Here is a 23295-nt window from a genome sequence, read left to right on the forward strand (position 1 = left end):
CGGATTTTTATACAGTGTCCCTCTCTCTTCATAAAGCAAATATGTTCATCTAAATTCTGTAAAATAATTAGACAGACTCATAAATCAATAATATAAAGTAATTTTATAGACTTCCTCTGCTTCTTTCTCTCTATAAGAAATTCTGATTGTTTGTGTGGGATTAATTCTATTATGGAAGATTTTCACTCAAGATAAACAGATAAACTAAAACAATACACAGAGATAAGACCAAACTACGAAACAATATGAAATGAATCACTTGAAGAGTGGAAGTTTCAAATGAGCGAAGTGCAAAAAAGAACATTTTGAGATATGTAGTAAAAACGTTAAGAAAACACAAGAAGGATTAATTTCGTTTGTTTATTTATACAAAAAATTTGTATATAACAAAACGGAAAACCTAATGTAAAAGTATAATAATATTAAGAAGAAATAAAACGAAGAAATTTTTTTTTAATAGGAAGATGCTAAGTGCCTACCTACTTTTCTTCAGTAACGGGACGGATATATCATTATTTTGCATGTTAATGTTTTTAGCAGGGTCTTCTTGTGCAGTTTCAACTACTCCTAGTAAATTTTTGTAGAACTGTTGGTGCTGAGGATTGTTGAGGTGTGGTATCATTGATTAGAGGCTCTTCTTTTTGTTCGCATTATCACTAATTTATTATTTTCACATCATTAAGCGTCGTGTTCTTTTTTAAAATGTTAGTTTCACGCCATGATTCAAATTCTGAAAATAAATGGGTGGTTTTGATGTTTATAGGATTCTCTTTTTCAGCACGTATCCTAACTGATTTGCTAAATTGTAGCTTAGTGGTATTTAACATTTTCTCAGCAGTCTATTTGATGTTCCAAAAACCAAAGCTATTCATGTCGATGACATCGATAGGTGGAGTGTATCTTGCGGAGGTAATAATGTTCATCAAATCCTCCGACACGAGTGCTTTCATAGTTTGTTTCCGTTTTTCTATTAGGATAAAATTCCTGTCACAAGGCATGCAATTGTGACCGCTTACCAAAACTCTTTGCTCTATAGAATCGTATACGCCATCAGAAACCAAAAACATCAACACAAACAAAATAAATTTATTTTTATTTTGCCCACCACAGTTGTCGCTCCAAATAATAATGTCCTTCTTGTTAGTAAAACCACTATTTAAGAAACGTAGCAGGCACGATGCATTCGTTTTGCGCCACGTCCCGAGAATCCTTCGTGTCACAGGAACATGGAGGCATTATTTGTGTCCCCTACATGCATTCCAAAGTTGAAATAGCAAAGCTGTGACAAGTAGAACATATCTGAGTGAACTAACGTTGGCACAAACATAACCTGTTCCAGATCCATGGATAAGCAGCAAATCTTGCTACCAGGTTGTAGTGAATCTATTGTATCTTGCTTGGGTAGTTTTCTTGCCTTTTAGGCTTTTCTTTGGTGAAGTTCTAGCTCACATTTTGATTGATTGTCAAAATTTGTTTATACTGTATTGATTCTTCTTCTTCTAGTTTCATGACCGTTATCAATCGTTGGATATCATGTTGGCTACCATATTCGCTATCGTGACTTTATTGACAGCAGCTCTAAATAACGATGTAGTTGATTTTCCATACCATTGCCTTAGATTTTTCAGCCATGATGTTCTTCTTCTACCAGGATCACGATTACCTTGGATCTTTCCCTGAATGATCAGATGTAAAAGATCATATTTTTCAGGGTGTCTCATAATGTGACCGAAGTATTCCAGCTTGCGTTTCTTTATTATATTGACCAGTTGTATTGTTTGGTTCAGCCGTCTAAGGACCTCCTCATTTCTAACTCTGTCGAACCAGCTTATTTCAGTAGTCGTCTGTATACCCACATCTCAAAGGCTGTCAAGCGTCTAAGGATAGCCTCAGTTAGAGTCCACGCTTCCACTCCATACAGCAGGACAGGAAAGATGTAGCAAAATGTCATTCGAACTCTAAGGTCAATGCTAAGATCGTGACTGCAAAGTACGTTTCTCATTTTTACAAAGGCATTTGGCTTTTAATTTCTGCAGTTGGATCCCAGCTCTCATTGATATTACTGCCGAAATACACAAGTTTCTCTACTCTGTCCAGTGTGGCATCTCCGACTTTTATACCGTCAACCTGTATATAATTTTGTTTGCTATCATATATTTAGTTTTCTTAACGTTGAGTTTTAATCCATACTGATCACAAGTCTGTTTTATTTTGTTCATTAGAGTTTGAAGGTCTTCTCCGCAATTAGCAAGCACTAAGGTATCGTCGGCATATCTAATATTGTTGACGGTTGCTCCATTCACAATTAAGGCTTACTTAAATATTTCCTCCGAATATAAGTTAAAAAGTAAAGGCGACAATATACAGCCTTGTCTCACTCTTCTTTTTATATTTATTTCATCCGACAGTTTTTGTTCAACCTTTATTCTTGTCACTTGATGCCAGTATAGATTTGTAATTATTCGTAGATCTTTATCGTCCAATCCAGCTGTTGCCAATATTTCTAGCATTTTGTTATGTCGGACTTTGTCAAAAGCCTTTTCCAAATCGATTGCACAAATGTACACATTTTGATTTATATCTCTGCATCTCTGTACTAGCACCTGTATACTAAACAAGGCTTCTCTTGTACCCAAGCCACTCCTAAACCCAAATTGAGTATTGCTAATTCTGTCCTCTAACAGCGTGTAAATTCTGCTGCGTATTACTCGCAGGAAGATCTTCAAAACGTGACTCATCAGACTTATTGTCCGATAATTACCGCATGTCTTTGGACGATGTTTCTTAGGTATTGAGACAAATGTCGACTTTCACTTACAAAACAAACAATTGCACAAACAAAGCACATTGATTATCTTCAGACTATAGCAATTTTTTATGAGACGTCCCATTATCTGAGAAAGAAGTTTCGCCAAGTTCCTTTTTATTTATAAGAACTTCCAGCTTTTTCTTTGTTACTGCAAAGGTATTCATAAATGTATTTTTCCACACTTGAGCAAAGGCTCCATTTTCATTGGGTAGGGTGTAGGTTACTGTAGCTTGACGACTACTATCTTCCGGAACCTCATAGGTACCATGTCGGCGCCTCCTTGCACTTTGCACCGGCAGCTTGAGTTTTGGTGTTCTCTATTCAAACAAGGATTTTCTCCAACAATAACTGATAGTTGCACAATTAAATTTGCACTTACAAATCATCTAAGAATAAAAAATATATAAAGTAAGACAGAGTGCGACATGATAGGTTCTGTTACAAACTTCCTATGTTGGCAACGGTTTTGCTGCTATATCTTTACGTTTTCTAGTTGTATATGCTTTGCTAGCCTTCCTAAGTTATGTTTGTTTCTTGCCAAAGCTGCCGAGTTGCTGCCATTACTTCTTCGAGTTTTCACTTCACTCATTGCAGCAAACTGTTTTTTCACAATAAAATTAATATTAATGAATTTGTCAGTCTGACACATAACTCCTTTGTAAAGCAACAGGCAAGACACATACCACAGGCGCCATCTTACAGTCCTTATTCAAAGTTTAGTATTAGGAATGGCACTTAGCGCATTTGTTAGGACGATGGCGATAGCATGGCACATACCACCTTTCTATGACAATAACTCAAAATCAAAAGTTTTGGCACTTGACACCCTTTGAAACTTCCACTATTCTCTTGATCTTCTCAGAAGAATTAGGAATGATCACTACAGAAGAAAATATAACGCTTTATAAGACAAAAAGTTGAAAAAATCTTAAACAGGTTTTTGAAGGTTCTATCAGGGATAGTTGATGACAAATCCTTCAAGACATACAGCTGGTTTTGCTTTGTTTTTTTAAACGATCATAAAAATTAACAAAAAATATTTTTTGCATAGAAAACAGTCTTATACATTTTAGAGAAAAATAGTTCAAATAAAAGTTGAAGATCTTAATTTTTTTTTAGTTTTAGTTTCTAAGATAGAGATAATTGCAAAAAACTTTGTTGTTGCAGTAAGTTATAAATGTTAATAACTTTAAAAGCATTAAAAACAACCGTCTTTTTAGCTTATAAACATTTTTTATAATAACTTTAATAAGTTATTATGAACACACACGAACGCTAAGGTAGGACAAGTAATTTTATATGATTTTTTATATATATATATATATATATATTTAGGGATTCTACAGTATTCACTGCCTTCCCTCGCTCAACCGTTTCCATCTCTCTCTGTTGTTCCATTCTCCATCGTTTAGTCCTCTCTTACTCATGGCGTCGTCTACTTCGTTCCTCCAGGATTTTCGGGGTCGTCCTCTTTTCCTCCTTCCTATGGGGCTCCATTCGGTTATTCTTTTTATCCATCTGCTGTCGCTAGCTCTTCTTACATGTCCATACCACTTTAGTCTTTTTTGTTCTATATATGTTAGTATGTCTGTTTCTATTGATGTTCTTAGCTTTATTTCGTCATTACTTCTCCTATCCATTCTTGTTACTCTGCAGCATCTTCGCAGGCATTCCATCTCTGTTGCTATTATCTTACTGCTGTTTTTCTTGTTTATGATCCAATTTTCGGCCCCATATGTCATGATTTTTTACATAACATTTTTATTATCATTACCTATAATTGGTGCGTTCATTTCTTGATGCAGGAATTCTTATAACACTTTGGATAAGGGAAAATGAAGTTTAAAAAGTTTGCAAAGTCTATAAATTTGAATCAAAATCCATTCATACACAATGCACTATGTTCTGTATCAGTCATAATACTACAAAATTATTACTTGTTTTAGGAATAGCGTTGCATTATGTTACATTTTACAATAGAACGATCATTGTATACCACTCTAGTGTTATCTAAAGCTATAATTTTGAAATTTTTAAAGTGAAGATTGATAAGTGACCACAATAAAATCTTGTGGAATGTCTTTATATATTATTAGAATAGAGATAAATGAATTTTGTTTAACTTTTTGATTCATTCTAAAGCTATTTTCTTGTGGCATTTTAAATTAATTACTATTTAAATGGGAATAAGACACAATTAAAGGTTAAAATACGTTTATTGACGTTTAAATTATTTACTAATGTTTGTATTTTGAGAACGATTTCCGAAGTGGAAATTGAAACGTCAATAAACGTATTTTAACCTTTAATTGTGGCTTATTCCCATTTAAATAGTAATTAATTTTTGATTCATTTATCTTTAGTATGAGTTTTAGTGTTTTAGTAGTCGTGATTTGAATTTTTACCACTTTATAATATTTTATGTCTCATTTTTAACGAAATTTCAACGAATATTAAAGATATTTGGTTAAAAAAAATGTTTTACTTGTGCTTTTTTGTATTGTCATGTTTTTCCCAAGCTGTACAATTGCAATTTATTTGAAACAATAAGATAAAAGATAAATCTAAAACTAACCGAAAGGCTAGAATGGAAGGACATTGTTGAGCAGACCAAAACTCACAAAGGATTAAAGCGTCAGGAGAAGAAGAACCTAGGCATTTTAAATAGTATCTAAACTGTATTACTAGACTTAGGCAAATATCCAAAATGTATATATTGCATATTTTGCATATTTCATGCAAATATCTGTAGATTGTCCAGGTGATCCAGGAGACCTGGACAAAGAAGTGAGAGATAAAGTACAAAAAGCAAATAGACTGTCAGGATGCCTTAATAACACTATATGGCGAAACAGACACATTAACACTGAGAAATCAAAAATTTATAAAGCCAGTGTAAGACCAATGGGGTTCAAAGGAGCGGTGAGGCGCAATACAAGGTGTTGCTTCCAGATAACACCTATAGCCTCTCCTACTTAATTCCTATCCTCATCTCCAAGAAGTGTGATCTTGATCACACGGGTGAACCCCGGTAAATCTGAGCAACCTTATTGGAGATTGGGTAACCAACTCCAATGGAAGGTAGGGTCAAGACGGACGAGGAAGGGAGAAAGCATAGCTTGTTCAGAAGCCATAGCCAGAAACCCTGGCACTGGACTCGGGTGCAATAGGCCGATAACCTGTTCACCTTAAACTCAGCTATCACGAATGCTACAACCAATGAACTAAACGGATGGACAACGACCTAAGCTACGGAATAAGGACTTAATGATGGATTTGCGACTGGGAACCTGGAATGTCCAAACCATGCTGCAGCCAGGCAAAATGCAAAGTATTGCACAGGAACTATTAAGTACGCAGAAGACATAGCAGCCCACCAAAAAATCAGATTTAAAGGGCATCGTTGCATAAATAAAAAAGAATACTGTACGTACTACTGTGGAGCAGAAAGACAAAAAGACTTTGGAGTGGATTTTATGATAAACCATAAATGCCGCAGGTCAGTATTGGGTTTCACTCCAGTTAATGAAATAATATGCAAAATACGTCTAAGGGGAAAATTTCATAATATTACAATTATTAATATCCATGCCCCAACAGAAGCAGCAGATCAATTAGTAACCGATCAATTATATGAACAACTACAAGTAGAATATGAAAACGCACAGAAGAGAGATGCAGTTATAGTCCTGGGTAATATGAACGCGAAGCTGGGAAAAGAGCCAATATATGCAGAATCCTTTGGTAAGCATAGTTTACATGATATTACCAGCAACAACGGTATAAGAGTGGCACAGTTGGCAATGGTAAACAAATTAAGAGTTGTTAGTACGTGTTTCCCTCATAAAAATATTCATAAAGTAACCTGGATGATACCCGGTACTAATAAATGTATTTAAATTGATCACATATTAATATCTTAGCGGTGGGTAACCCACAACACTGCAATGGGTTCCGTCTGATAAGCCTTATGAGTCATGCAGTAAAAGTCCTACTAAAAATCGTACATAATCGTATCTATAGAAAGTGCGAAACAATCATCGGAGACGATCAGTTTGGATTCAGAGCCCAGTTTACTAGTTCTCGCCCAAAAATGCTACGACCAACAGAAAGATATATTTATATGCTTTATAGACTTCGAAAAAGCATTTGATAGAGTAAGACACGACCTACTATTAGAACATTTGCAAGAAGTCGGTTTAGATGGAAAAGACATCAAATTCTTAAAAAACTTGTACTGGAACCAAAACGCCAGAGTTAGGATCGAAGGTTCCACATCCGCAGAAGTAGAAATTAGGAGGGGAGTTAGACAAGGATGTGTTCTGTCGCCTCTGCTGTTTAATCTTTACTCCGAGTTTCTATTTAAAGAAGCATTGGAGGATTCCAAGGATGGAGTCAATGTGAATGGCGTAAATATCAACAGTATCAGATACGCCGATGATACAGTGTTAATTGCGGATTCCAACTTAGGTCTACAACGACTCATCGACAAGACCAACTCGACCTGTGAGCAATTTGGTATGAAAATAAACATTAAAAAAACCAAAGTGAAAACCAAATGGGCACATTTTAGAACAGGTCAATAGATTTAAGTACCTGGGATGTTGGATCGATAGCAGCCTAAATCCTGATCTAGAAATAATCGAGAATAGAACAGGCCAGAAAATCTTTCGAAAAAATAAAAAAACTGCTTTGTGATTCTCGAATAAAACTCGAAAAAATTATCTATATTTTTTTAAATGTTATTATAATTTGGTACATTGATTTGTATAATATGTAATATTTTCTAAGTAAGTTTTTATACAAATAAATAGTCTATATATAAATGTACCATTAGATGAAACTTTGAAAACAATTTAGGACCAAATTACAAAATGATAGATTAACAACTAGAACCAAATTAAATGTGTCAGCTATAACGGAACTATTGACATTATCTACTGACAACACTTATTTTCATCTAAACAATGATTCCTATAAACAAAATTTTTAGGCTGTGCTTTAAATCCATTATTAGCTAATATATTGATGGAAGATTTCAAAACAAATATTCCTAATCAAAATTTAAAGCCCACAATACGTTGGAAATATGTAGATGATCTGTTGGACACACTTCTGATTAATATAGATAAAAGCTATAAAAGAGGAGTCAATAAAACTTACAATGGAAAAGAAATAAAATTAATCGTTGCCTTTTTTGGATGTTTTAATCTCAAAGGAAAATAGTGGATATGGGACTCATGTATAAAAAAACCAACACATATGAACATATATCTAAATTATAAATCAAATCACAACATAAATGTTTAAAAGGGAGTCATTAAATCATTATATGGTAGAACTAAAATTGCTTGTTGTAATGACAATTCGTTTTGAAAGAAAAATAATTATAAACATCTATTTTAGTCAAAAATGATTATCCGATGTCGGACGTCATGCGTAAGTCTGTCAGTAATTTCCCCGATCCAAATTCATAATAGGCAACCTACATTACGCGGCTCAGAGTAGTGGGTCAGGCTCTAGACATTAGTAACATTTTTTCTTTGATAATAAATTTTAATGAATTACAGAACTGACGTAGTATGAATGCAACTGCAACTTTTTAATGTTTTCATGTGTCACTTAATGTAAGATAATTTACCTAGTTATCTTTATTCGAATACCTTTTATACTATTCACAACTAATCAATAACTATTTGTTTATTTGTAGATAAAATGTCATCCGAATAAATATTTTTGTACTTATCGTTTGTAATTAATTTCTAAGAATGCACATATTTACTATTAGTAGTTATGTGTTGTAGATAGTAAACAAATATTCTTAGAAACTAGTTTTATTTTTTTTCTATTTCCGTATAACAATTAAAATAAACTCATAAATAAGTATTATTACTATATTATTTTAATTAGGTACCTATTAAATACCCGTTTTCCTGTATAGTCCAGGTGCTATCTGTTTAAAATAAATGTTTTTGAATGTGTAGAATATGATCGCAATTTTTTGCATAAATCGCTCCAAAATATAACTACAAATAAAATTTTACTATGCGTGAATTGTAAAATGTTAGCTTAACTTTTTAATAATCAAAATATGAAAGAAACTCAAAAAATTTGATATTTCTCTTTCTTTTTTGCATATATCTCAAGAACTATTGGTTTTAGAATAATTTTGTATTGGGCATAAAAGTTTTATAATTAAATTTTACATAAGAAAATGCCAGTTTTAAGGCTAAAGAATCATTATTATTATTGAAAACGTATTAAAAAACATAAAAAACAGGGTTTTTTTCTGAGGGTTGGCTGAGCAAGTGGAAGGAAGCTACGGCACAAGATCAACTACGGACAAATTAGCGGAGAGGTTCGCGATGTTAACAAAAACGTAACTGATAATTGGCTAGAAAACGTGTGGACTGGACTGAAGACACGATATGCATCAGACGACATTTTCAATGGTGATGAGACTAGATTGTTTTTTATAATGTCACCAAACAGTACTTTAAAATTTAGATCGGAAAAATGCGTTGGTGGAAAGCTCTCTAAGGAATGCCGTCCAGTTTTGGTGGTCGCTAACATGACAGGTTCGGTGAAGCGAAAATTGTTAGTGATAGGGAAGCCGAAAAGCCTACATTGCTTTAAAAACATAAAAAATCTACCGGTGATCTATAAAGCAAACAAGAGTGCGTGGATGACTTCGTAAATTTTTAAAGAAGCGATAAGAAAATGGGATATCGAGCTTAAAGGGAAAAACTTCTTCTGTTTGTAGACAATTGTCCTGCTCATCCTGTACTGTGCGACCTTCAAAACATTGAACCTTGTTTTCTGTCAGCAAACACAACGAGTGTCCTTCAGTATATGGACCAAAGTGTCATCAATAATTTAAAAAGCCATTACAGGAGAAGACTTTTGATGGAATTGGTTGAGAAAAATGGCGATCTTAAGCTAAACATTCCTGACGCCATCTTAATGATTAGTAAATCCTGGGACGAGGTGACGAGCAATACAATAAAACATTCTTTTAGACATGCAGGATGGCTGGAAGATCAAATATTGAGTGATGATGAAGATGACCTGCCATTAGATGTTTGGGCTAGACAGTTTGAACTTACTATCACCTACGGACCGGAAGAGCTAACAGATTTTGAAGAAGATGATGAAAATTTAGCTACAAGATCTGGACTTTCTGACTAGGACATCCTACAAGCAGTTCGTGTAGAAGAAAAAGAAAACAATGAGCCGCAAGTGGAAGTAGAGCCAGAATTAGCTCCGACCCCTCAGCAGGCATTGGATGCTCGAGGGGTCGAGGGCAAAAGTACTCGATTCTTCATCCACCAGGAAGACGATATAAGTGCTGTAGAAGATTCTATGCGTCTTCAGGACAAGGTCAGGTCAGTTCTGTGGAAACTGAAAAGGAAACAGACTTTTTTCGGTACTTTACTTTTTCGTGTCTGGATAAGACTACAGTTTTTCTGCCCAATATCGGGCTACGTCTACACCCTTTGTATTTGCAAGCCATAAATCATCGAGGGTGCACTGTGATGGGCAAAGTCTGCATACTCTCAGGTGCTCCACGTTCTGTATTTCCCCACATTCACAAAGTGCGTCGCTGTCTGTCTTGATGCCCCATTTAATGAGGTTCTGTTTTACAGGGGCAACACCTGTGCGTATGCGATTCAGTGTCCGCCAGGTTCTCCAGTCCAGGTTCATTCCATTAGGTCGTTCTGGATGTAGGGGGAACAGTTCGGGTGGTTCGACGCTGACATTTCTCATTAACCTTTTCCTTGATTTAAGTCGGCTGATTCCTGGTGGTTCTTCAAACCCGTATAATTGGTGCCTTTCATCGAAAGTTTGCCTGAACTTCTCCACATATTGTGAGACGCATCTGCGGTCATCTGGTGATGAGAATCCAGCTACCCGGTACAGTAGGGTTAGGGGGTAGGCTTCATACAACCGGTAATTATTCTGCATGTTTCATTTAACGCCGTGGTGACTTGTTGGGCGTGTCTAGATCTACCCCAGACGGGACAAGCATATTCCCCTGTTGAGAAACATAAGGCCTCAGCTGTTGTCTTCAAGACCTGGGGGTTTGCACCCCACTTGCTCCCTTCAAGTTTCCGGAGAAGGTTGTTTCTCGTAGAAACCTTTTTTCTTGTGCTCTGACAGTGGAATTTATACGTTAGTGACCGGTCTAGTACTACTCCAAGATATTTGGGCCTATCAGTATGTTTCAAGCGTTGTCCCTCCCAAGAATGTAGGCCTCCCTTTTTTAATAATGTAGGCTAAATATATTTTACTGTAGATTATTATTTTGTTATTCACGATACCTCAGGAATGGTAACTCTAAGGAAAAAGTCATAACGACCATTTTTGTAGAGGATCTTAAGGTCTACAAATTTGGTTTAATATTTTTTTGATAAAACTTACTGTTTTCGAGAAAAATCGAAAAAAACTCAAATTTTGACCTTTGACCTTAAATAACTTTTGTAGCACAATACGATCGATGGGGATATTTAAAACTTTATTTGTAATGGTAAACCCCAGCTCTCCACCAGTATTTGGCTCTCCGGGAATTTTTGTTATTTGACCACTATTTTTATGTCTAAATTGACTGGATTAATACTAAAAAGACGATAGAATAAGAAACGAAGTAATCAGTGAGAACTTACAATAGGTAAGCATCTTTGGTAAATACCTTTTACACTTTCTTCTTGTGGCAAACACACTTTAAATACTTTTTCTCTGAGTAGTATTAAATTCTTTGTCTTCTTTATCATATTTGAATTGTTCCAAGACCTAGATAGTAGTCCGAATATTATGTAATTTCCGAGGTTATTAGATAAACAAATTAATGGAAGACCATAATTTATTCCAATGCATTCCTCGTAGTTTTCCATTGAAGATCATTGTACTTATTTAGATGTCTTTCTTTATCTATTAAAGGTTTATTTTTATATGCTTATCTTTTAAATATGAAACAATATTTTTTAGTTAAAACCAAAAACTTGATAATTGATTTGAATAATTTATACGCATTATGTTTTGATAAGTTAAATGCAAATGATATCTAAAATGACACATAAAGTGGCGAAATATAATTATTAATTACAATTATTTAAATTGTTAATTATCGGACAATATGAATTGTTTATAGAACTTTACCACAGGTCTCTGATATTTTAATAAAATTATAACCGTTCTGTAAACACTAACACATACTTCACAGAATCGTTAACAATGTGCGGACTGTAAAAACCCAAAGGCACGAAAGCTACTTTCAATTAACAAGAAAAGTAAGTTTATTGAATTACTTACAAAATTCAGGCAATGAGAAATATTTTACAAATTTAGTGGTTAACAACTGGACACTCCCACAAAAAACATGAACAAAAAGTAAAACGGTAATTTTTTCATTCCAAGAATGGCGTTATATATACAAAAAAGAATAAGAGGAAAATATCTACTGTATTTCATGGCAGTTAACCACGATTTTAATTTAAAGTAAGTCTTATTTGACGTTTTGATTTCCGCTTGTTACAATAAAAATGAACTCCGCCTGCAGTTTTGTTGGGAGGATCAAGTAGCTCGACAAAATTGTTGCAGGTCCTAAGCTCGGATAAAGGAGGAGGAGGTCTACAGAAGGTCTACAGCTAGGTTAGCACCCTACTAATAGACTTTAAAACCATACAGCTCATAGAAACAGGATTATGCCTCGGAACAGGAATAATTGCATTACGACGACTAACGCGAGAAAGAGAACAACGAATTTATGGAAAACGAGAACTGTACTTCACATCGGTACTTGGAACGGAAAGTCTCTAAATACAAGAGAGCAGGAAATTACAAAAGAGCTTGTAAAAAAATATAGACATATATATGCACTACAAGAGACGAAGAAAAAAGGAAATGGCCAAATTATGCTAGATGACTATCTGATGATTTACAGTTGCGTTGCGAAAGAAACCAGAGCCAAAGAAGGAGTCGCCCTGTTAGTACACAGAAAAATTTTACACCAAGTACAAGAATGTAAATATACCTCTGAAAGAATATTAAGTGTAAAAGTAAAGTTAAACTGGATGTCAAACCTCTGAATGTCAAACCCCAGAGAATTACAGAGATACCACCACAAGGGAAAATTTCTACGAACACCTTCAGACTGTAATAAACGAGACCTCAAATGATGAATATATAATCAGTGTAGATAATCTCAACGCCCGTGTTGGTAATGATATAGTTTCAGGAATAAAACAGCGATATAACGAAAATAGCAGAAATGAAAACGGAGACCTTCTGACGGACCTCTGCAGCATAAACGCGATACGTATTAATAATACATTTTTTCCTCACAACGAACAATACAAATACACTTTTGAAAACAGTAGACGAAAAAGATCTATGATAGACTATATTCTGTTGAATAGAGAGTTACAGCCCTCTCAAATCTTGGATGTAAGAGCACTAACATCAGCAGAAATAGGACTCGATCATAAATTGTTATTAGGCAAAATACGAGTAAAAACACCACCAACATGTGATAACAAAACACCAGAATACACCACAAAGATAAAAGTCGAAAGCTTACAGGATGACTCCACAAGATACCTATTCCAAAAAAAAATAACCGAAAAATGCAAAAATACATATATCATAGAAAGTGATGGAGTCGAAGAAAGCTGGGCAAAAATTAAGTCTAATATCTTAGCCTCGGCCAAGAAAGTTCTTGGTGAAAGAAATATAAATAAAAATAAGTCATTCTCAAGGCGAAGCAAGTACAGGAAGTTCGAATAATGCTTGAAAACCTGAAGGACAAGAAAGCAGCAGGTAAAGACGGGATACCAAACGAGTTATTGAAATATTGTGGAGCAGCAATGACAAAACAATTAACAACATTGATTAATAAAATTATAAAACACAATAAAATACCGAAAGAATGGAGAACGAGCGAACTAATTCTACTATTCAAAAAAGGAGATAAAAAACAGCCAGGAAACTACAGAGGTATAAACTTGTTAAATACTACGCTAAAACTTACAACTAAAATTTTACAAGTGGTGATAAATCAGAGGTTAACTCCGCCGTTGCCTGGTCCCAAGTCCAGGATGAGAAAGGAGGAGGGTTAAGCAAGGGACTAACTATTCCTTGTAAAAAAAACATAGTTATGAAAACGAAGCACATGCCTCGGATAAGGACGGATCTTTTAAGACGACAAAAGCGATGGCAAAGGACAATGAATATAGGAACCTGGAACGTACTAAGCCTATATCGGCCTGGAGCCCTAACTTAGGTGGTCAAATAACTTGAATCCAAAAACATGGACATAACTGCTTTACAAGAGATTAGGTGGACTGGAGAAGGTACACTAAAAACTAATAAATCAGTAATATTTTTTAGCGGAAGCAAACGGGAACATCAATTCGGCACTGGTTTTATAGTCAGGGAAAGTCTTGTGGTGTCAGAACTTTCAAACCCGTTAATGAAAGACTCTGTTATCTCAGACTCAAAGGACAACTACATAACTATTCCCTAGTTGCTACCCATGCACCGACTGAGGAAAAGGAAGAGCATGTAAAAGATAACTTTTATGAGAAACTAGGGAAACTGATGAATAATCTACCCAAACAAGACATGGATATTATCTTAGGGAATTTCAATGCAAAGATTGGGAAGGAAGCAGCGTACAAACCAACAATAGGTAACCATAGTCTTCACGATGTCAGCAACGATAATGGAACAAGGTTAATAGACTTTGCAGCGTCCCACAACCTACTAATAAAATCGACAATGTTCGAACACAAGAAAATGCATAAACAAATATAGGTCTCCAACGACGGCGTCACAAGAAATCAGATCGATCATGTTCTAATAGATGCCAGGAGGGGTATTAACTATATAGATGTAAGAAGCCTAACATGAGCTGATGGAGACACGGATCATTTTCTGGTAAAAGCGAAGATAAGGACAAGAATAGCGTCAAAAAAAACACACACAAGAATACACCAACACAATTATGGAATACCGAAGTTCTACGTAATAAGGAGACAGACCGGAAATTTCAAAAGGCTATAAAAATCGCTCTAACACAGACAGAAGACTATAACAATATAGACTCAGCTTGAAAAAATATCAAATTAGCTCTGACAAGCGTATCAGATGAAATACTAGGATACAAAAAGAAAACAACAAAAAAATGGTTTGATAATGAATGCCTGAACTCTATAACAGCAGGAAATATGGCTAGAAAGAACATGCTACAAAACCCCTTGCACAACAACAATGAAATGTATAGACAAAGCAGAACAGAGACAAGAAAACTAATGAAAAGGAAGAAGAGGGAGTATGAGGAACAAATAATCAGAGATATAGCAAAAAAAAAGAAAGAACAAACAAGCGAGACAGTTCTTCAAAGGAGTTTCAGATATAAAGACCAGGTACCAAGCAAGAACAGGAAACTTCCTTCAAAACGACAACGGGCAGCTTATCACTGATGACAAGGAAATTCTAAAAACCTGGAAGGAATAGTTCTATCAACTATTGAACGACCAATCTAGAAGAAATACATCAAACATAGAAGTACATACAGCTAACATAGAAGACCAATACCCGACATACGAAGAAGTAATACAGGCAATTAAAAAACTTAAAAAAATAATATGACACCAGGTAGCGATTGTATACCTGCAGAATGCTTAAAAAATGGAGGAGAAGCATTGTACAGTTCTAGATACAAGCTAATTCAAGACATTTGGCAAGAAGAAACAATGCCAGATGAATGGAAAGAAGGGGTTATTGTACCAATACACAAAAAAGGAAACAAAAAGCAATGTACTAACTACCGGGGAATAACACTCCTAAACACCACCTACAAAATCCTTGTAAACATCCTGCTAGAAAAAAACCAAAATATACAAAGAAGGAATCGTTGGAGATTATCAATGCGGATTTAGACCGGGCCGCTCCACCATTGACCAGATATTCACAATAAAACAGATAATGGAAAAATGCTAGGAGTTTGATCGTGAGCTCCATCAGATGTTCATAGATTTTAAACAAGCATTTGATAGAGTATGCAGGGCCAGGTTCGGAACAGACAGGCACCCTTAGAAGAAGAAGAAATGTAAATAGTAATTGTAATGAAAAATGAAACTTTTGAGCCCTAGGCTTTAATGTCTGTTGAAACGAGATGAAAGATGGTAAGAAAAAGAAAAAAATTCAAAAAAACTTAAATGTATCACTATCGTATGTCTATGTATAAGGCTAACATTAATTTATTATATTTACCAGCATTGTGGCAATATTAGTCTTCTCTATTATGTACTTTAAACATTACCTATAAGTATAGGTGAAAAAATTGTCCCTGTAAAAAATTTCAACTCTACTTCTAAACATTGGATATGTAAAACTAAAATATGAGTTTAACATTGTACAAACAAGATAACAATTGCAAAACAAACAGGACTAACCCAATTGTCGTCTAAAACTGTTTTTTCAATGTCATTAATATTAAACAATAGTTTTATATAAATGCATTAAATTTAAATTAAAGTTTCAAATACAAAGATACGCTAATACATACAAATACAACAATAATAATTTTACCTGAATAAATAATTATCTTAATAACCAATTAGCCTCGCACTCACTCAACCACCTGCTATTCACCGAAACACCGAACTAAGATCCAACTTAAAGGGTTACACAGATATCTGAATGTATAGGAAGTAGCAGGAAACACAAACCACAATCACCATCCACACACAATGCACTGACCAGAGATGACAGAAACTACTTTGGAATGGTCAAAATCGTTTGATATATTGATAAATCCAACAAACAATATATAATTGAGCGTACAGAGTGGGACTCGGAGTGGGGCAGATGAAAGAGAATTTGGAATTCCTTACTTTAAGATTTTTTTACACGTGGTATTTCTGTTGGTATAATTTCGCAAGTTGGGTAAAGGTTTAAAGATAAATAATATGAGAGATGATTCACAAATAATTGTTTTGTAATGTTACCAATAGTTACTGAAAAAATAAATCTGCTTACAATTCTGGACAAAAAGGACTCTTAATAGCAATTGTGACGCCTTGTGTAAATTATATAGCTATCATCTATATATATATATATATATATATATATATATATATATATATATATATAAATATATATAAGTATAACTATTTATATATATATATATATATATATATATATATATATATATATACAGGGTATTTCAAAAAGGTATGTCATAAATGAAATCATGCATTCCAGGGATAAAAATAAATTGATTGAATCTAACTTACCTTAGTACAAAAGTGTACACAAAGAAAGTTACAGCCCTTTGAAGTTACAAACTAAATTTTTTTTTGCATTATCTCCTAAACTACTTGACATTTTGTAATGAAAATGGACACATTACTTTCTTGTTCTGAAAGCATTTTTCATACAAAAGAAACAACAAAATCTAAGCGCACAGAAAAATTTTAAGGGGGTGTACAGCCCTATATCCCCCCAAACTTTTGTGTACGTTCAAATCAAATGAATTTTGTGGCATCATTAGTTCAACACATTATTTTTAGCTTTAATTATTCTAATCCTCAATAGTTGTTCGTCCTCTATTGTTACAGAATTTTCTCTTTCATAAACCCCCAAAAGCAAAAGTCCATGGGGTTAAGACCTGGACTTCTGGGTGACCAATAAATAGGTGCGTCACGACGACCCCTTCCAATGCACCGACTAGAATACTGCCTGTGAAGGTATTCCCGGACTTCAATACTTTAATGCGGTGGAGCGCCATCTTGTAGAAACCACATATTTTGCCTTATTGCAATCTTCACTTCTTCCAAATACTCTTGTAAATCGTTTGCCAAGAACTGCAAATAATTATCACCATTTAAATTGTTGGGAAGAAATACTGGGCCTATTAGATTGTTATCCACAATTCCTACCCAAACATTAACTTTGAAAGTCCTTTGGCGATTAGTCGTTTTTTTGGCGTGGAGATTTTAGTCGGCCCAAATGTGCTCGTTATGATATTTTGTTATTACACTTCTACTGAAGGTAGCCTTGTCGGTAAACAAAATATTTCTAATAAAATTAACATTTTGATTGTTTTCCATTAACAACAAATCACAAAATCTAATCCTTTTAGGATAATCTTCAACCAATAACTCTTGAACCGTTGTTAAGTGATAGGGTTTAAGCAGCTGATCCTTCAAACGCCGCCAAACCCTTACGTGAGGAACTTTTAGTTGAGCAGCTATTACCCTTGTACTTGTTCCAGGGACTTCTTCAATGATTTCTAAAATGTCTTCATCAGTTGCATCCATTATTGGACGACCACTATTTCCAGCAACTTGCGGTTGGAATGTACCCGTTTCCCGTAAACGACGATCAATGGTCAGAAATAATCGTCTATCGATTGTGTTTCGATTGGGGTATTTTACTGCATAACGCCTTGCGGCTGCTGCACTATTTCCTTGACATTCACCTACGATAATCCCGATAGTTTATTGAAATTATAATTTAATCTGATCCAACTTACCCAAAGTTAAATGCATATCTGCCATTTTATGAAATGTGTTGGCCATTGTAATATTGAAATTTTTAATACTAATCTTGTTCACACAATAAATGATAGCTTCAAATTATTGACTAGATGGAACTGTTTGTAATTATTGTATCCGTAGAAACTAATTGTAATTTTATGGCCAACTATGGAAAAAACTAGTTTTTCGAAGAAGTGGTAAGAGGCAAAAAAGTTTTAAAAATAATGTCTTAAACTAATGATGTCACAAAATTCCTTTGATTTGAACGTACTCAAAAGTTTGGGAGGATTTAGGCCTGACACCCCTTAAAATTTTTCTGTGCGCTTAGATTTTGTTGTTTCTTTTGTATGAAAAATGCTTTCAGAACAAGAAAGTAACGTGTCCATTTTTATTACAAAATGTCAAGTAGTTTAGGAGATGGTGCAAAAAAAACAATTTTTAGTTTGTAACTTCAAAGGGTTGTAACTTTTTTTGTGTACACTTTTGTACAAAGGTAAGTTGGATTCAATCAATTTATTTTTGTCCCCCGAATGCGTGATTTAATTTATGACATACCTTTTTGAAACACCCTGTATATTGAAAGGTCCGGAGTACGACTATCTGAATTTAAATACACAATGCAAGTGGGATAAAAATCTCACTGTAAATGAGGATATCGGTCAAGGAGAAATAAAAAATGAAAAAACTATTTCAATCTTTTAACAGAAAACGTTTCGTGCAGTTTTCCTACACTTCTTCAGTTCTAATGATTGGTAAAGTCATATAAAGATGGCAAACAATGTCAAATGCATAGGTTTAGGTGTTAGAACATACATTAAAAAATTACAATAAAAATACAGTACAAAACACATTGTTTGAGTTTTTTCTAAATTTATACAAACATTAAAAAGTTACGAAAATGTCACAGTATGTTAACAAGAAAACAATATAATATGATATACTATTTCTATTCTATCGTTGATGTAAAATATAACAAAACGTGATGCCAGGAGAAAAAGTAACTTGTTTTAGAGCTTAAGAACACAATTTAAAAAAAAAATTTTAAACAAAATGCATGAAAGTTAACTTTATTTTTAAAGACATTAAAGATATTAAAAAAGCAACTTTTGACAAAAATGGCTCTTATTTATAAGAAAAATCAACTGGATAAAAAAGTTACTCGTTAAAGCAGGACAGAATAGAAAAGTCAAATTTTTATAAATCTGGATTAAAAAGGAAGGTTGAAAATATATTGGTACAGATGACCATTGACCACTAATTGAGTTGGGGAACCATGAGGTTCCTTTTGGAACATATTTTACATGGGATGTGATGCGTGAAGATGACTGAAGTTCTCGATGAACGAAAACAAGAGTGGCCGTTCGCAAACGTTTCGGTATATATATATATATATATATATATATATATATATATATATATATATATATAATTTACATATTTTCTGTTCCTATTTGAAAGTTAATAATAAACTTAATATTTTGAAAAATGTAATATTGCATTTGAAAATGTGGCTGTATTTTTTAATTTACAATTAATTTTAATTTTACTAACTACTTTTAATTTTACAATCACATACCAAAAAAAGTTCTAAAATAAGTGTACCATTCTATTGACGTCCCGTTTTTAATCCAATATTATACTACAAAAAAGATAGAGGGAACGTAAGGTTTGGAGAACCTCCTAAAATCTAGAAAAATTAAAAAAAAATTGTTTCCTACTTTGGTTTTATTAGCCATGGCATGCTAAAATATAATATAAATTTTCGTAAAAAAATTTTATACCGTTTTGGAGCAATATTAAAAAATTCGGTTTTATTTTGTAATTTTATCATCCTGTAACTTTGTCTGGGTACACTTTTTCATATAGGTAAAAACGACTTTTTATCCTTAAAAATTGTAGTATAAGTTTTGACCAATATTTTTGCGACAGCCTGAATAATGAGGCTATGATCGCAGTGCTGTCAGATATTAAGTTATTATTTTGTAAAAAAATACAATCCACATAAAGCCAGCTCTGCAAAAAAAATTGGTATACCTAAAACAAGAATGTAAATTATATGCAAATTAATAATAACAAATATCTTTATATTGGCGGGATTTTACAAGTTGGTATGATTAAGTAGGAGTTAATTTGTGCAAAAATAATAAAAAAATACTCATCGACTTGATATGTGTAAAATCCGGAGTGGAAGCGAGTCCGGATGACTTCCCAAAGTGATTTGCAAGATTTTTTATTTATAGTTTTACCCAAATGAATCGGATTTTTACCGGTGCATATGCTAAAAATATTTTTTAGGACTGTCTGTAATGGTGTTTAAGGTGGAAGTAAATTTCCGAAAGAATGAGTCACAAGTTTTCCAAATGTTATACAACAGAAAAATACAGCCAATTACATAAAATTGATATATAATTAATTACACTTGTGATTACAATTATATAAACTATATATATATATATATATATATATATATATATATATATATATATATAATAATAATAATAATAATAATGTACACTACAATGTAGGGTTAAGTCGCAATAACTTTCTAGATCATATTTCTTAGGAAGATCAGTCCCTTTTCCTTATGTTATTTACTTAACAAGCTGTCTGTATTTTTTTCCTGTTTTTAGTTTTCCCTATCGTTGTTCTCTTACTCCTGCATTTTGTAAGTCTTTTGTAACTATAAGCGGCCACTTTGATCTTGGTCTTCTCTTTTTCTTCCTCCTGGATTTCATTGTATCATCGCGTATGTCACTGCTTTATTTTCTGCTCGCCAGGTGTAACCTAGCCATCTAGTTCTAGATTATTTTTTTTTGGTCACGATATCTTCTTTCAGTACTTCCTTAATCTTTAAATTTGTTCTGCTTGTATATTTATTTTGATCTGTTTTGATTGGTTCCATTATGATTCTCAGGATTTTTCCATCCACTATTCGTAAGTCGTCTTCATCTTTTTAGTCATTGTCATTGTGCTAACCTTGGATGTAAAATGAAACTTGAAAAAGAAAAGTTCGTTAAAAAAAATACTCTTAGAGCTTCAGAAAACAATTCTATGTATTCTCAATGGCCACTGCTCACTTAAAAATATTTCTGTTGAACGAGCAATGTGACCAGAGAAATAATCTTCTTCTTCTTCAGGTACCATCTCCGCTACGGAGGTTGGCAATCATCATAGCTATTTTAATTTTTGAGGCAGTAGCTCTAAAAAGTTGTTTTGAGCTGCATCCAAACCATTCTCTCAGGTTCTTGAGCCATGAAATTCGTCTTCTTCCGATGCTTCTTCTGCCATCTATCTTTCCTTGCATTATGAGTCGCAGGATGCCATACTTCTCGCCCCGCATCACATGTCCGAGATACTGTAGCTTTCTTTTTTTTAATTGTAAGTTCAACTTCCTTCTCTTCACCTATTCTTCTCAGTACTTCATTGTTCGTAACTCTATCTACCCAGGAAACCCTCATAATTCTTCTATAGGTCCACATTTCAAAGGGCGTTAAGTCGTCTCATTGTGTCTAGATTTATCTAGACCTATCAGGTTATTCTGGATTCCCTTCAAAACAAATAAATCTTTAAGTAAAGATTTTCGTGGAGAGAAACAACTCATACAACCAATTTTTGTGCTCAATGATTGTTGGGCTATAAACTAACGTTTAAAAACACATACAATATATGCTGGATAGAAGCAACAAAGGTAGTAATTTCCTTAGAATGACAACTACAGTGTGGTGGGGTTGCAATGTTGAAACATCTTTATTGTTTTATAGAGATTATATACGATCCATTACAGATTATGGTGCTACTTCTATGGTTCTGCGTCCAAAAATCTTCTAAGATAAATTAAAAATTTTCAAAATTTTGCGTTGAGGGTATGTTTGGCTGCTATAAGATCTACCACCATACAGTCACTACATGTTGAAGCTTCTGAGCCTTTTCTTGCGATTAGAAGAAATTTATTAAGTGAAAAATGGGTACTCAAAGCCCCCTCAACGATTTCCAAACTATATTTCAGTATACGTCAGTAGATAAAAACTTAGTAACAATATTCTTTGATCTCCTTTGAACTGCTACACCGATACCAGAGTTATATACACAGATGAATCTAAATCAATAGAAGGGACTCGCTGTGCTTCTGTGGTCTGATAGTCAAATATTTACTGAGCTTATTTTTTACCCTGAAATATATACAGGCAACAACAGTTTGCGTACATGACTTCATGGGGCCAATAGTAATGTCTGCCATATACTGTCCGTCAAAACAACAAAAAAATTGAACAATACCAAGATTTTCTTAGATCGTTAGGTACTTAATAGATATATAGCTGGTGGAGAATGGAACGCCAAACATGCACAATGGGGTTCTAGGGTCATAACAACTAATGGCAAGGAGTTACCGGCAGCCATATCAGATAACAAATCAATATACTTAAGTTCTGGCTAACCAACCAACCTATTGGCCCAGCGATTCAAGAAAACTGCCCAATCTACTAGATTTTTAATCATAAAAGGAATCAGTAAAATTTATTTTCAGATTTAGTCCTCTCTAGGGAACACTTAGATGTACAAATAAATCTGCAAATATCATTAAAAACGCCACAAGAAATAAAAAATGCAACAAAATAATTAACAATACCTATACAAAAAGAATTACAAAATATGATGAATTATAATAAAACGAAAATTATGACCAACAACCAGAAGAATTAATAATTACAATAGCACAAATAACTATAGAACAAGTAAGTAAGTAAGTAAGTAACAAGAAAATCAGACCGGAGAAATAAAGAGAAGGATACGGTTCGCTTGGGTATCCTTCGGAAAACTTTCCTATATACTCATCATCATTTAACCCGGATCTATCCACTGCTGGATATAGGTCTCCCTCAGTCTTTTCCATGTATTTCTGTTTTGTGGATGAATGTTCCATGAATTTTTGGTGGATGACCTCTA

The 23295-nt window shown here is 33.9% G+C and overlaps 1 protein-coding gene across 2 annotated transcripts in view; it reads right to left on the reverse strand.

Moving 5' to 3' along the window:
• yellow-b (L-dopachrome tautomerase yellow-b) overlaps positions 1-23295 on the reverse strand; it is a 105792-nt gene that overhangs the window by 14403 nt on the left and 68094 nt on the right. The window contains exon 1 of one of the 2 annotated variants that reach the window (XM_072525224.1): positions 16400-16593. The exons of the other annotated variant lie outside the window; for it this stretch is intronic. The gene's annotated coding sequence lies outside the window, so the exon portion shown is untranslated. Of the gene's footprint in view, positions 1-16399; positions 16594-23295 lie in introns of those variants that run through there. 2 annotated transcript variants of the gene reach the window in all.

Source organism: Diabrotica undecimpunctata, chromosome 3 (assembly GCF_040954645.1).
Source record: "Diabrotica undecimpunctata isolate CICGRU chromosome 3, icDiaUnde3, whole genome shotgun sequence".
Lineage (NCBI taxonomy): Eukaryota > Metazoa > Arthropoda > Insecta > Coleoptera > Chrysomelidae > Diabrotica > Diabrotica undecimpunctata.